Here is a 14601-nt window from a genome sequence, read left to right on the forward strand (position 1 = left end):
CTTACATCCTAGATACTTAGCTCAGGCCCTCATGATTCTGCCCCTGAGTTATTTCAATAGATTCCCAACTGGTCACTCAACATTCGTGCCCCATTTCTCTCACTCTCCGGTCCAACCCTATTTCATAGAGCATATGGAAGATGACCAGAGTTATGTTCCTAATGCCCAAGTCTATTCATGGTCCCCCTTTTGCTTCAAACACCTCCTGTGGTTACCAGAAGTCAAAGGGATGAAGTCCAAGCTCTCTAACCCATCATTCAATCTATTTCACTTATTACCACTTTTTCCTCACATTCTCCTTTTAACCTCAGGAACCCAAATGTCATGAATTTTGTGTCACTGTCTTTAAACATACTATTCTCTTCACTGGCAAACTCTGGTCATCTTGGGATTACTCTCCCAAATGACATTTACTGTGGAAAGTGTGTTGTTCTTTGATCATCAGCAGCATGACGCTTGTTCTGTTATAGTAGTTTCCATATTATTTCATAGAATCATTTGTTTGCCCAACTAGAATGTGAGACTTAAGGGTAGAAAACGCATTGTATTTCTTTTTGCACTCCTAATGCTCATCTTAGCAATTGACTCTTAGTAAATGTTTGCAATTTTTTTGTGGACCAATGGCATGGAAAAAAATAAAATGAGTGAAATTAAAGGAACTGTCAAAACTTGTCCAGGTTTTCTTCATTAATTCAAAGATAAATTAATTATCTTTCTAAACATTGTGATTTTTTTATATTTCAAAAACAGTCAATCCCAAAAAGTTACATAAACAATGCATATCTATTATCTTATTCTATTATATTCTAATATTTTGTTATTGCATTAGCCTTGACTTATTCAGTAAAAAAAAGAATACAGTTGCAGTGCTATTACATTTTTATTTCCTTATTCTTAAATGTGGTATTTCCTGTATTTTCATAAAATGTTGTATAAGTGTACATTGTTTTTCATGATTACAACTTCTAATGGTATTGTTTTACACATATTATTTAGCCAAATGCTTTTATTGTGTTGTTATTTGACATTGTTTTTAAAATTTATCCTTTGAAATATGCAACTCTAGACCATGATTTTTGACTATTGGATGCTAATTAATTTTAAGAATTTGTCATAATTCATTTCCTATTTTCCTGTCAATGAACATCTAGATTGCTTCATATTTAATATTATAAAAATGATGGACAATGCTGTACATGTCTCCTTGTTTATTGTACAAATTGCTGAGTCAAGGGATATGTGCATCCTCAATTTTATAAGCTGTTACCAAAAAAACTCACTTAAATAGATCTACCAATAAATCCTACAGTGTGAGCATTGGATTACTTACATGTACATTAACAATACTGTCAAATTTATAAATGCTATATTGCAGTAAAATTTACTTTACAAAAGAATTTACTTATTTCAAAGATACAGTTGGGTGAATTTTGGCAAATGTAAACACCTCTATTAAAAGAATTATAATTTAAATATAGACTCATTGTATCATTCCTTAAAATTTCCTGTGAACTTTTAATATCAGTACTGTCTCCCTGTTCTGGGTCCAGGAAACCGCTAATTAATTAATTAAATAAAAGACCTAATTAAATTTCTGTCATTATAGATTAGTTTTGACTTTTCTAAATTTTTTAAAATTTATTTATTTCTTTTAATTAGGTATATATGACACCAGAATGTATTTTGATTCATTGTACACAATTGCAGTACAACTTTATATTTCTAGGGTTGTACACAGTGTAGCGTCACACCATATGACATTGTTTTTAAATGTGCAGTCAGACATGTAATTAGGGTAATGATGTCTATCTCATTCCACCATCTTTCCTGCCCCTATGCACCCTCCTTACTCTTCCTCCCCTTTGCCCAAAGTTTCTCCATTTTTCCCATGCCTCCCCTCTCCCTCCACTTACCAGAAGAACATTTGGCCTTTGGTTTTTTGGGGATTGGCTTACTTTGTTTAGTATGATATTCTCCAACTCCATCCATTTACCTGCAAATACTATGATTTCATTATTTTTTATTGATCAGTAATATTCCATTGTGTATATATACCAAAGTTTCTTTATCAATTCATCTATTGAAGGGCCTGTAGGTTGCTTCCACAGTTAGTTACTGTGAATTGTGCTGCTATAAACATTGATGTGACTGCATCACTGTAGTATGCTGATTTTTAAGTCCTTTGTGTATAGACCGAGGAGTGGGACAGCTGGGTCAAATAGTGGTTCCATTCTAAGTTTTCTAAGGAATCTCCATACTGCTTTCCAGATTGGTTGCACCAATTTGCAGTCCCACCAGCAATGTATGAGTGTGCCTTTGCTCCCACATTCTCACCAACATTTATTGTTGTCTGTATTCTTGATAGTTGCCATTCTCATTGGTGTGAGATGAAATATTAGAGTAGTTTTGATTTGCATTTCTCTAATTACTGGAGATGTTGAATTTTTTTTATAAATTTGTTGATTGAATATATATCTTCTTCTTCTGAGAAGTGTCTGCTGGGCTCCTTAGCCCATTTATTGATTGGGTTATTTGTTTTTTTGGTGTTAAGATTTTTGGATTCTTGATATATCCTGGAGAATAGTGCTCTATCTGATGTATGTATGGCAAAAATTTGCTCCAAAAATGTAGGCTTTCTGTTCACCTCATTGATTTTTTCTTTTGCTGAGAAGAAATTTTTTAATTTAAGTCCATCCCATTTCATATGCAGCAAAATGAAAACCCTTATCTCTCACCATGCACAAAACTCAACTCAAAGTGGATCAAGGACATAGAAATTAGTCTAACATTTTATCTCCATCATACATGAGTGTATGTTGTCTGGCTTTTCACTTAGTATAACATAGCTTCTTTTTTTCCTGACCCATTTTTGTCTTAGGGTAATATGGACTGAAAAGTGTTTGACTGCCTTTATTTTCTGATAAACCTTAAAAAGGACTGGTATGTCATCTGGGCACAAAAAAGATCTTTATAGACTGTTTATTAATTACAAATTTAAATTACTTCACAGATTTAGGACTATTCAGATCTTCTTTTTTGAATGTTTAGGTAAATTGCATTCTCTAAGAAATTTGTCTATTTTCCCTAAGATATTTAAGCATAGATTTTTGTTTGTAATATTCTCTTACTGTTCTTTCAATGTCTGTAGGATCTGTAGTTGTATCCCTTTGTTGAAGATCTTATATTGTTAATTTGTGTCTTTATTAAAGTTTTGATCAATAGAGCTAGATGTTTATAAATTTTATTGACCATTTCCCCCAAAAAAGCAGCTTTAGATTTTGTTGATTTTTTTTCTGTTCTTTATTCTCAATTCCACTGATTTTTCTGAACCTATCTTTCTAATAAAATTCCTAGTAAAATTGGAAGATAGGGTGTCTTCCTGCAGAGCAAATGGAAGATTTGTTAACAGCATGAAAGAGAGATAATAGGTATTTCTAGAACAGAAGACAGATGTGTTTTCGGCCTATTATAAGAAATTTATATTCCCTAAGCGTAGGGTTTCTTTCATTTTCATTTTCACTGTGTGAAAATGTGTCACTAAAACTAAAACTAAAACTTATTTATGTCTTCATCCCATTGCTGGGAATCTCCAGTCTTCTGTGAAACCAAAGCTGGCTAAATTATTAGATGCATAGTGGGGTGTATTAGTCAGCTTTTCATCACTATAGCAAAATACCTCTTATGAAGAAGAGGTTTATTTAGCTCCAGTCTTGGAAGTTCAAAGACACAGTGCTGGCATACGGTCTCAAGATATTTTATTACATATACATGACTATTACTGAACTTAACATCTTTTCCTAAGTTTATTAGTCATTTGTACTTCATATCTTTGGCGTACATTCAAAATTGGGTTATATTTTTCTTATCTATTTATATGAATACTCAGAATATTCTGGTGCTAATTCTTTGCAAATTTTATTATTGCATATTTCTTCTTCAAATATCTTGTTACTCTTCTCATTTTACTATGCATTTTGTTTAATAGATCTTTAAAAATTTGGATAAGTATATTAATTTTATGGTGAGTTCTTTGTGAATTCTTTTGTCTTATTTAATAATTCTTTGCTATAGTTTCTTTAAAAAGGTGTAGAGCTGTATTCCTGACATTTAGGGCTGTAATCTACTTATAATTGAATTTTATGTATAGTGTGTGGTAGGAAAGTAACTTGATTTTTTTCTTAAAGTATATATAATTATGCTTATAGTATCTATTTGGCTAATGCATATTTACCCTACTGATCTACAATGCTATGCTTGTCATATATTAAATTTTCATACACACATGATTCTTTTCCTGAACTGTATATTTTTAACATTGATCTATATGTCTATAGGTGGTAGCGATAATGCCATATGGTTTTAATTACTAGAGCTTCATAATAAATCTTGACATCTGGTAGATTAAGTCTTGGTCCTTTGAATTCAATAAAACAAACCAGTAAGATTTGGTTTTGAGTGACTTGGATTCATAAATTAATTATGGAGATCTGACATCTTTACCATACTGAGCCGATCCAATCATTAACTTGATAAGTATCTCCATTACTTGGATTTTTTTTTATGTTCTTCAATAATGTTTTTACATTTTCCTAAGAGAGGACATAGGCATCTTTTCATCACCCTGATTCCTATGTAAGTTAAAGTCCTTAACCACTATGTGAATGGGATCTGTATTTTTATTACATTTCTTATTGTAGCACTTATCTAGAAATGTATCTGATTTTTTGTATGTTTATCTTCTATGTGTCAACTTTGTCAAATTATTTAATTTATCTGATGTAGTGTCTATGGATCTCTTGGAATTTTTTACAAGACAATTATAGTTGTCTTCAGAATTTTTATTTTTTCCTCTCCCCCTTCCCCTCCCCCTTCCCCCTCCCCCTCTCCCCCTACCCCTCTCCCTCTCTCCCCCTCTCTCTTTGATATAAGGTCTTTCTATGTTGCACAGGCTGGCCTTGAACTCCCGGGTTCAAGGAATTCTCCCATATCAGTCTCCCAGGAACTACAAGCATATATATGCTACTGTACCTGGCTCTATTCCTTTTTAAAAATTTTTATCTTTTTCTCTTCTAGTTACCTTGGTTAGAACTCTTACTCTCTTACTATAATTCTGATTATAACCAGATATAATTCTGTTGTCTCACCATCAAGTAGGATGTCTAGTAGGTTTTAGTAAATACTTTCATGAACTTCCTTTTGAATTAGTGTTGCTTAGGAGATTTTTTTTTAAATCCTCAATGAGTGCTGAACATTTTAAATGCTTATTTTACATTGATTGAAATAGTTGCCTTTCTTTTTCTTTTGGAGGATGTGAATATAGTTTAGAATAGAGTAGATTTTCTGATAGTGAACCATCCTTCTTCCTGATTTTTTTTTAATTCACTTGAAATCCACATGTGAATATTTTATTTAGTATTTTTGCATCTGGATCTGTTTTAACTTTACATAGGGACCATTTTGGTTTCACTCCAATTTAATGGCTTCTGGCTTATTTTAGATTTCTATTTTTTCTTCAGTCAACTTTGGTAACTTATATTTTTCTTGAAACGTGTCCATTTCAACTAAGTTTGCAAATGTGCTCACATGAAGTTATTTCTTCGTAATCATTCAATTCTTTATGCTAAATTATCTTTGTAAGAAATATTTGTGTATTTTTGTGGTGGTTGGAGTATTTATATGTTTTTCTCATGAAAGTGATATTAGATGGAATTCAGTACCAGATTCCCCCTACAACACAGCTGCCCAATTCAGGACTGCTTTCATGAAGTTGTTCACCACAACTCCTGTTCCTTGGAAACATGACCTGGTGCTCTACGGTGGAGGGAGGTATTACTGTCTCCTTCAAATGGTCAAAAATTGTGGGCTCAGGGAGCTGAACAAAGCTTCCCACCTGAAAACCTGTTTAGTATGGGACAAGTTTTTAAAACCCAAACTCGGGGCTCTTTCCATAATGGTGTTCTTTTCCAGTGTGTGACCACCACCTACAGCACAATCACCTAAAATATTTGATTAAAAAATATTCTCATTTGTAAGTCCCACTCCAGATATCCTGAATCAGAATTTCTGGAGGAGGGATTGGGACCTAGAAATCTGCTCTGTAAACAAATTCCACAGGTGCTATTTATCACTGAAGTTTGAGAACCTTTGTACCTGTTAGAGTGTTTTTATTTTTAAGTTATTTGATGAAGAAGAATATTTAATAAGTCATCTGGTCCTGAATTTTCATACCTGATGGCTAGCTTTCCTGGCTCAGAAAATTATAAACCAAGTTATCATGCATTTATCCCATTGAAATGATTTTTTTTTTTTAAAAAGTACATTACTGACTCCAGTGGCTTCAGTGTTATACAGTGGAAAATATTCAAAACAGGACATGCTGCAACTGGCTGTTAGCCCCAACTGCACACATGGTACCAGGAGCTGTACAGACTTGGGGTCATGGAAATATTAGCAAAGGAAATGCAGTAAGAAAACGGATGTAAGAATGGACAGCTGCAAAGTTCCATATTATAATAAGAAATAGTATACCAAATTTTCAATAAAGAAACCTTTTTTTTATAATAAATTCTTATCAGCTAAAAGTCTATTTTTTTTTCTCTTTAATCTGTGCTTTGGTTTTCCTCTCTTTTGCATTTCCTAGATTTCTTTCTAGATAATCAGAAGTTCCTGTATGCTGATTTTGCTGGAAAGGGATTAAAGAAGAACACTATCTCTTCTTTATTCTTTACCGTTAATCACAAGAGACATCCTCTCTTCCCTCTGTTCAGGCATTGATATGATATCTCATTCATATGTTGATTTAGCAAGTGGACCCTGGGCTTCAGACACTGTGCTGGGTGATGCTGGTCATCCCTTGAAGTTTACTGGGGGGAAATATAAGGAACTACAATCAAAAGTCGAAACTGTAAAGGAAAAAAAAAAAAAGGTGACTTTCTTGCTGAGAGAATTAGGGACTTTTTTTTTAAGAACAGGAGAGGACTAGAGGGTGAGTTGTTGGGAGCACCAGGCTGCCTGGGTGAGAATCTTGTCTCTGTTGCCTTCTAGTTGTACACTCTGCATCCCTTTGTGCCTTGATCTGTTACAGGAGGAAATCATTGGAAAGAATAATTTTATTAGAAATAATGACCATAAATTGTGTCATTTTATGAAGAAATGTTCAACATCTCTAGCAATTGGAGAAACTGTATGTCTTACAACAACTTGGGGGTTGGGAGTTGTAAGACATACACTTGCTTTTATGTATGTATGAATTGAAGGGTAAAGACTTTCTTGGTAGGAGACAGGGAAATGGGGAGGGTAGTAAAAAGCTACGGGAAGGTGAGGGGAAAAAGATGTCCAGGTATTCATTGAAAGTCTCCCAAGTGAACCCCAGCTTCCCTCAGAATGATGAAGAATCTGGTAAGTTGTGGTAATGGCTTTCAGTCTACTATGTTCTCCTTAGAAGGTATATCCTGGTTATTTTATGAGATTCTGAGGAGGGATTCTAGAATAAAACAATTGCATTTTAAAAAATTTATTTATTTTTATTTGTTATACATGGCAGTGGAATGCATTTCAATTCATAGTATACAAATGGAGCACAATTTTTCATTTCTCTGGTTGTACACAAAGTAGACTCACACCATTCACGTCTTCAGACATGTACCTAGAGTAGTGATGTCCATCTCATTGGATCATCTTTACTACCACCATGCCCCCTCCATTTCCTCCCTCTCCTTTGCCCTATCCAAAGTTTCTCCATTCTTCTCATGTCTGTCCCCCGCCCCCTATTATGGATCAGCATCCACTTATCAAAGAAAACATTCAGCTTTTGGTTTTTTGGGATTGACTGACTTCACTTACCACTATCTTCTCTAACTCCATCCGTTTACCTGCAAATGCCATGATTCTGTTATTTTTTATTGTTGAGTAATATTCCATTGTGTGTGTATATATATATATATTTTTTTCTTTATCCATTCATCTATTGAAGGGCCTCTAGGTTGCTTCCACAGTTTAGTTACTGTGAATTGTGCTGCTATAAACATTGATGTGAATGCATCACTGTAGTATGCTGATTTTTAAGTCCTTTGTGTATAGACTGAGGAGTGGGATAGCTGGGTCAAATAGTGGTTCCATTCCAAGTTTTCTAAGGAATCTCCATACTGCTTTCCAGATTGGTTGCACCAATTTGCAGTCCCACCAGCAGTGTATGAGTGTGCCTTTTCCTCTACATTCTCACCAACACTTATTGTTGCTTGAATTCTTAATAACTGCCATTCTGACTGGAGTGAGATGAAATATTAGAGTAGTTTTGATTTGCATTTCTCCAATTGCTAGAGATGTTGAACATTTCTTCATATATTTGTTGATTGATTATATATCATCTCCTGAGAAGTGTATGTTCACTCCTTAGCCCATTTACTGAATGGGTTGTTCGTTTTTCTGGTGTCAAGTTTTTTGAGTTCTTTATACATCCTGATGATTAGTGCTCTATGTTATGTATATGTGGTAAAAATTTGCTCCTATTCTATAGCCTCTCTCTAGACCTCACTGTTTGCTTCTTCTACTAAGAAGAAGCTTTTAAGTTTGAATCCATCCCATTTATTGATTCTGGGTTTTATTTCTTGTGCTATAGGAGTCTTGTTAGGGAAGTCGGGGCCTTATCTGACATGATGATGATTTGGGCCTGGTTCTTCTACTAGGCACAGGATCTCTGAACTAATTCCTAGGTCCTTGATCCACTCTGAGTTTTGTGCATGGTGAGACACAGGAGCTTAATTTTATTTTGCTGCATATGGATTTCCAGTTTTTCCAGCACCATTTGTTGCAGAGACAATTTTATCTCCAATATGTTTTTGGCACCTTTGTCTAGTATGAGATAATTATATTTATGTGCGTTTGTCTCTATGTCCTCCATTCTGTACCATTGGCTCCAAGTCTATTTTGGTGCCAACATCATGCCATTTTTGTTATTATTGCTCTTTAGTAGTTTAAGGTCTAGTATAGTGATGCCACCTGCTTCACTCTTCTTGCTAAGGATTGCTTTGGCTATTCTGGGTCTCTTATTTTTCCAGATGAATTTCATGATTGCTTTTCCTATTTCTATGTGGAATGTCATTGGGATTTGATTGAAACTGCGTTAAATATATATAGTGCTTTTGGTAGTATGGTCATTCTGACAATATTAATTCTGCATATCCAAGAACAAGGGAGATCTTTCCATTTTCTCAGGTCTTCTTTAATTTATTTCTTTAGTGTTTTATAGTTTTCATTGTAGAAGGCTTTCACCTCTTTTGTTAATTTGATTCCCAAGTAATTTAATTCTTTTGAGGCTATTATAAATGGGGTGGTTTTCCTAGTTGCTCTTTCAGATGATTTGTCACTGATATACAAATGCATTTGATTTATGGGAGTTCATTTTATAACCTGCTACTTTGCTGAATTTATTTATTAGTTCTAGAAGTTTTCTGTTGGAATTTTTTGAATCCTCTAAGTGTAGAATCATGTAGTGGGCAAATAGTGATATTTTGAATTATTCTTTTCCTATCTGTATCCCTTTACTTTCCTTCATCTGTCTGATTGCACTGACTACAGTTTCAAGAACTATGTTAAATAGAATTGGTAAAGGAGGGCATTTCTGTCTTGTTCCAGTTGTTAGAGGGAATGTTTTCAATTTTTCTCCATTTAGAATGATGTTGGCCTGGGGCTTAGCATAGATAGCTTTTACAATGTTGAGATGTGTTCCTATTATCCATAGTTTTTCTAGTGTTTTGAGCATGAAGAGCTGACTGAAACAGTGTGTTACTCAATACTAGAGGTATTCATGTTAAGATGGTCTGAGATAGTTAAAACACATTTACGTATCTGACTATATGAGAAGAATTTTAGGTTTCTCCATCTTTTGTACTTTATGAGTCTAGGTAGAGAATATACCACCTAGAAAAGTTTTAAAAAAGATGAGCATAATTTCACAGTGATTCCAATAAAAGTCAAGGTAATCCCCTGTAAATAAATAAGAATAGATGTATCATTCACACAAGTCCATAATAGTTTGAAATTTTTTCCTTTGGAATGAATTATTTTCTAACTTTTGTGAGTTGCCTACCTATCTGTTGATGCTATTATAAATAAACCGACAACAATCTCTGTCTTTGGGGAGCTTATAGTGAAGTGGGAGAGGAGGGAGACAGATGTTAAGCAATAACTAAAGAAAGTTGTAGAGAATATCAGATGATGGTGGAGTGGTAAATAAAGCAGGAAAGGAAACAGGGACCTTTGGGGTAAAGGTGGGAGAAGGCCATTTTCAATAGGGAGGTCTGGAAAGGCCTCAGGAAGGAGGGAAAATGAAGTCAAAATTAAAAGCAGTCTAGCAACCACAGCAAGCCAGGCATGTATTTGCTAAAAGAAAAAAATATTCCAGGCAGAAAAACTAGCAAGCACAGAGGCATCGAGGTAAGCTGGCTATGCTTGATAAAAATAACCAAGAGTCCAACGTGGCTGAAGAAGGGAAAGCAATCGTCACCAAAGCCGGAGGGGTCACAGGGGCTGAGAGTCTCAGCCTTAAGGTATTATAGGAGGCTTATTAGGGCTTGACTTTGACTCAAGAAGAGGTGGGAGCCATTGGAGGCTCTTGTGCAGAGGAGGATGGGGCCTGACTCATATTTTAAAAACCCAATCTGGCAATAATGTGCAGAATAGAGCTGGAAGCTGCACGTATTCTAGATCTATTCAAGCAGTTGCATAAGTTCTCATCCCCTAGTTCCCGCCCAGGATCATCTTTCCACTTTCTATGGAGTTTTTGTTTTGTTTCATTTTTTTAAAAAAAAACAAGCTTATTGAGATACAATTGATATAAAATAAGTTGCATGTATTTAAAACATATAAAATCATTAATATTGACAAGTGTATGTACCCATGACACGGTCACCATAGATGAGATAGAGAAATCTCTATTATTCCCAAGTCTTGTTCATAGAGTGTGGTTTTCATTTTATTAATAATAGCATCTCCCAGTTGCTGTTTTAAGGATGAGGCAGAGTGGGTGGTGTGTGGAATACAGGCAGTGGCCATTGTTCTCATTCCTGGCAGGGACTCGGTTGTCATTCCACATACTGTTAGGCTGGATTTCCTTCCTCTTTTTGCTCACTTTAGGAATACCTAGAAGGGTATTTATAGGGCCAATTTCAACTATTCCAAAAATTCCCTTGCAGCGTTTTGAAAAGGTGTGGCCTACTGTTCTGAGCAGAAAGGGAGGCAACCCATATTTTATGTGGCAAATATTTTTTGCCAAGATTGTTTGCTGGATATACATTCAGTCTCTTGTAGCTATTTTAGTCCTGTTACTGGGAAAGCAAACTGTTTGATTTGGAATTGCTCAAGTTTCTAACAGACAAATCTAAGCCAATTAAATTGGATGAAAAAAAAAAAATGTGGCAGAAGAAGGAAATTCCCCCCCCCCCCTGAGGAATAAAGACATTCCAACTTCTACTTTATTATGTTTGGCAATAATGTCCCCCTTGAAACTAATTAAGAAATGTGGGTGGGTTATTTTTAACTTCCTTAATTTTACCTTTGATTCTCCTCCTATCTTATCCCCACCCCATCTCTGAATTGACTGGGGGAGGAAAAATTCCTAAATGACTTAATAACATACCTGGCCAGGATTATCCACAGTCCTTGGCTTTCCCTTCTGCTCAATGTGCTCCTCTCCAAGTTCTTTCCCACTCCCAGCCAGATGATGGCTTTCTCTCCCTGGATTCTGCACCACCTCCTCGAGTATCTTATGGCATTTATTGTTACTGAGAGAGCTGAGCAGCAGTCATTTTCTCGAGTCCAGATCCATTAACTCACCTGTTATTTGTGAACTTTTTTGTCTATAACTTTTTAGTGAACATCATCTGTATCAGTTAGTATTCCAGCAAGAAACATGTGACACATAATTAGATGATTTGCAAAGAATTCATGTAAGAAAGACATATAAAAACATAATGAATGTAGAAAACTTGGGGGAAAATTTAGTTTATAATCCTACAGATGGGAATTTATGACTGTCTCTCTTAGTCTGTTTTCTGCTGCTATAACTTAATACCTGAGGCTCAGTATAGAGCAGATTTATTTCTCAGGGTTTTGGAGGCCAAGAAGTCTATTCTGGAAGTCAATGTCTGGCATTTGGTGATCTGAGGAGAACCTTCTGCTGCATCATCCCAAAGCAGAAACGTGGAGGGCCAAGCGTAAAGGAAGCTGAACTAATCCTTTTTTTTTCTTTTTTCTTTTTTAACCAGGACTAGCTCCCAGGGAAAGTTAATCCATTCTTGGGATAATGGCATCAATTCATTTGTAAAGGCAGAACCCTAACGACCTAATCACCTTTGAAAAGTCCTGCCTGTCTTGGAGGATCTTGAGTTCAAAGCCAACCTCAGCAAAAGCAAGGCAGTAAGTAACTCAGTGAGACACTATCCCTAAATAAAATACAAAATAGGACTGGAGAGGTGCCTCATTGGTTGAATGCTCCTGAGTTTAATCCCCAGTACCAAAAAAAAAAAAAAAAAAAAAAGTCCTACCTCTCAACATTGTTGCATTTGGAACTAAGTTTATGACTCATTAACTTTGTTGGAGACATTCAGACCATAGCAAGGCACCTAGAGCTGGAGGAAACAGGACCAGAGGGGTTCCTGAGAGAGACAGAGTTAACTTTGTGACTTCTGTAACTACTAAACAAGATGAACCTTTATGTCAAGAATCTTTGAGGAAAATGACACTAAGATAACCAATAAGTCAGGGGTTGCAAGGTAATTCACTTTGGCTTAAGTAAAAATATATATATATAACTCCAAAGAGGCTAATAAAATTTTTGAAAAGATATAGCAGGAAATGATCCATATCAAGAACATGGAAAGAAAATTAAGAATATATGTATATTGGGCATATGAAGATATGAAAAAGGAAAAACCAACTAATTTTAAAATCTTCACATGAAAAAATATAGCTATTAAAATTGCTTTAAATTCTCACTAGATGGTTAAAATTCTTCTTTGAACAATACTGACTATAGCAATAAGGTTTTAAGGATAAAGATATAGTCCCCAAATAGCTTAAATAAATTTGGAAGGTGTTAACATGTTTTACATGTGTCCTATAGGAGTATATACATCTAATAAGTCCAAAGAAGTTCCATAAAACATTGTTGTAAGAAAAAAAAATTGAAGATAGGCTGGACAAGAAATTTCTACCCAGATATGTCTTTTAATTAAAGTGATCTCTAATGCTAATAAAATAAATGTCAATAAATATATCAAAGACAAAGAAAACATTTTAAATTCAACTGAATAAAGAAGAAAGATTACCTACAAAATTTGGCAATGATTCTGATAGCAGACTTATATCAACAGCAGGGATAGCAGACTTAAATCAACATATTGAGGGAAACAGTCTTTTAAAAGCAAGCTATTATGATAAACCATTATTCAAAAAGGAAAGGGGAAAACACAAGTTCAGGCATGCAAAGAGTAAGATCTTACTAAAAGAAGTGGTAAAATATATATGTCAGCAAGAAGGAAGGATTTATCCTAGGAATGAGATAATAGTGCAACAAAAGTTTGGCAAGATCTTTTCTGGGAAAAAAAGTTAGCACACAAAAAGTCCTGAATTATTGGAGAAATGTCATAAAGCTGGCCTTAGTCTCCAAACGTTTCTGTAAACCTATGATCCTGATTAAAAATTTTAAAGGATTTTTTTTCAAAATGAAAACTTAAGATGATTATAAAATTCATTTGGAAGTTAAGAACAGAGGCTAAACAAAATAATTTGAAGAAGAAGAATGTGATTGCACTTCTGGCTACCAGTCATATAGCCATTGAAACAGTATGGAATAGGACCAGGAATAGAGAAGAATAGCAACAGGACCAATTAGAAATCTTGGAAGGAGATAGAATAATTCATAGATATGACATGTGTAATACAAAGGGTGTTTTGTATTCATGGAAAAACATTTTAACAATGTGAATATTTGTAAAATCCTTGGTCTTATTCCTTAATTGGGAACTCAGAAAGAGCTGGTGGGGAGGAAACTGTAATTAAGTAATAGCTAAAATCTTATCTGTGAAATGGGAGTAAGAGTCGTACCACTGCATGGTATTGCTGTGGTGTTTAAACAAGTCATGCATGTGAAATTCTAAAAGCGGCTTGGTCTTCACAGAGGTCAGCTATCAGGATTATTACTGCACCACGCTTCTTCCTTGTTGAGCTGTTGTGTTGCAGGTAGAGTCCTGGTCAGAACTTACAGACCTCAGTCATTGTGCCACTCACAAATAATTTAGAATAGGATGTAAATGAATCCAAATCCTTCCCTATCATCAGTTTTGAATACTGGGAGCTGAGACTGCTGTACTATAATGTATCTAGATGATGTAACACATTTCCAGACTTGGGCACTAATGTTCATTAAAGTCAACAAATTTCTTTCCTAGTTCTAAGCTTGGAGTTACATATTCACATTAATCTATAAATAATTATTTTTTTCATCCATTTATGGTGTTTACATCATCAAATAAAAGTTTCTTCCCACATTCATTACTTCGCTCAGCTACATATGTTTTTCCAACTTGATTTTGTTTGATGCTG

Source organism: Urocitellus parryii, chromosome 11, assembly GCF_045843805.1.
Source record: "Urocitellus parryii isolate mUroPar1 chromosome 11, mUroPar1.hap1, whole genome shotgun sequence".
In the NCBI taxonomy this organism is placed as follows: Eukaryota; Metazoa; Chordata; class Mammalia; order Rodentia; family Sciuridae; genus Urocitellus; species Urocitellus parryii.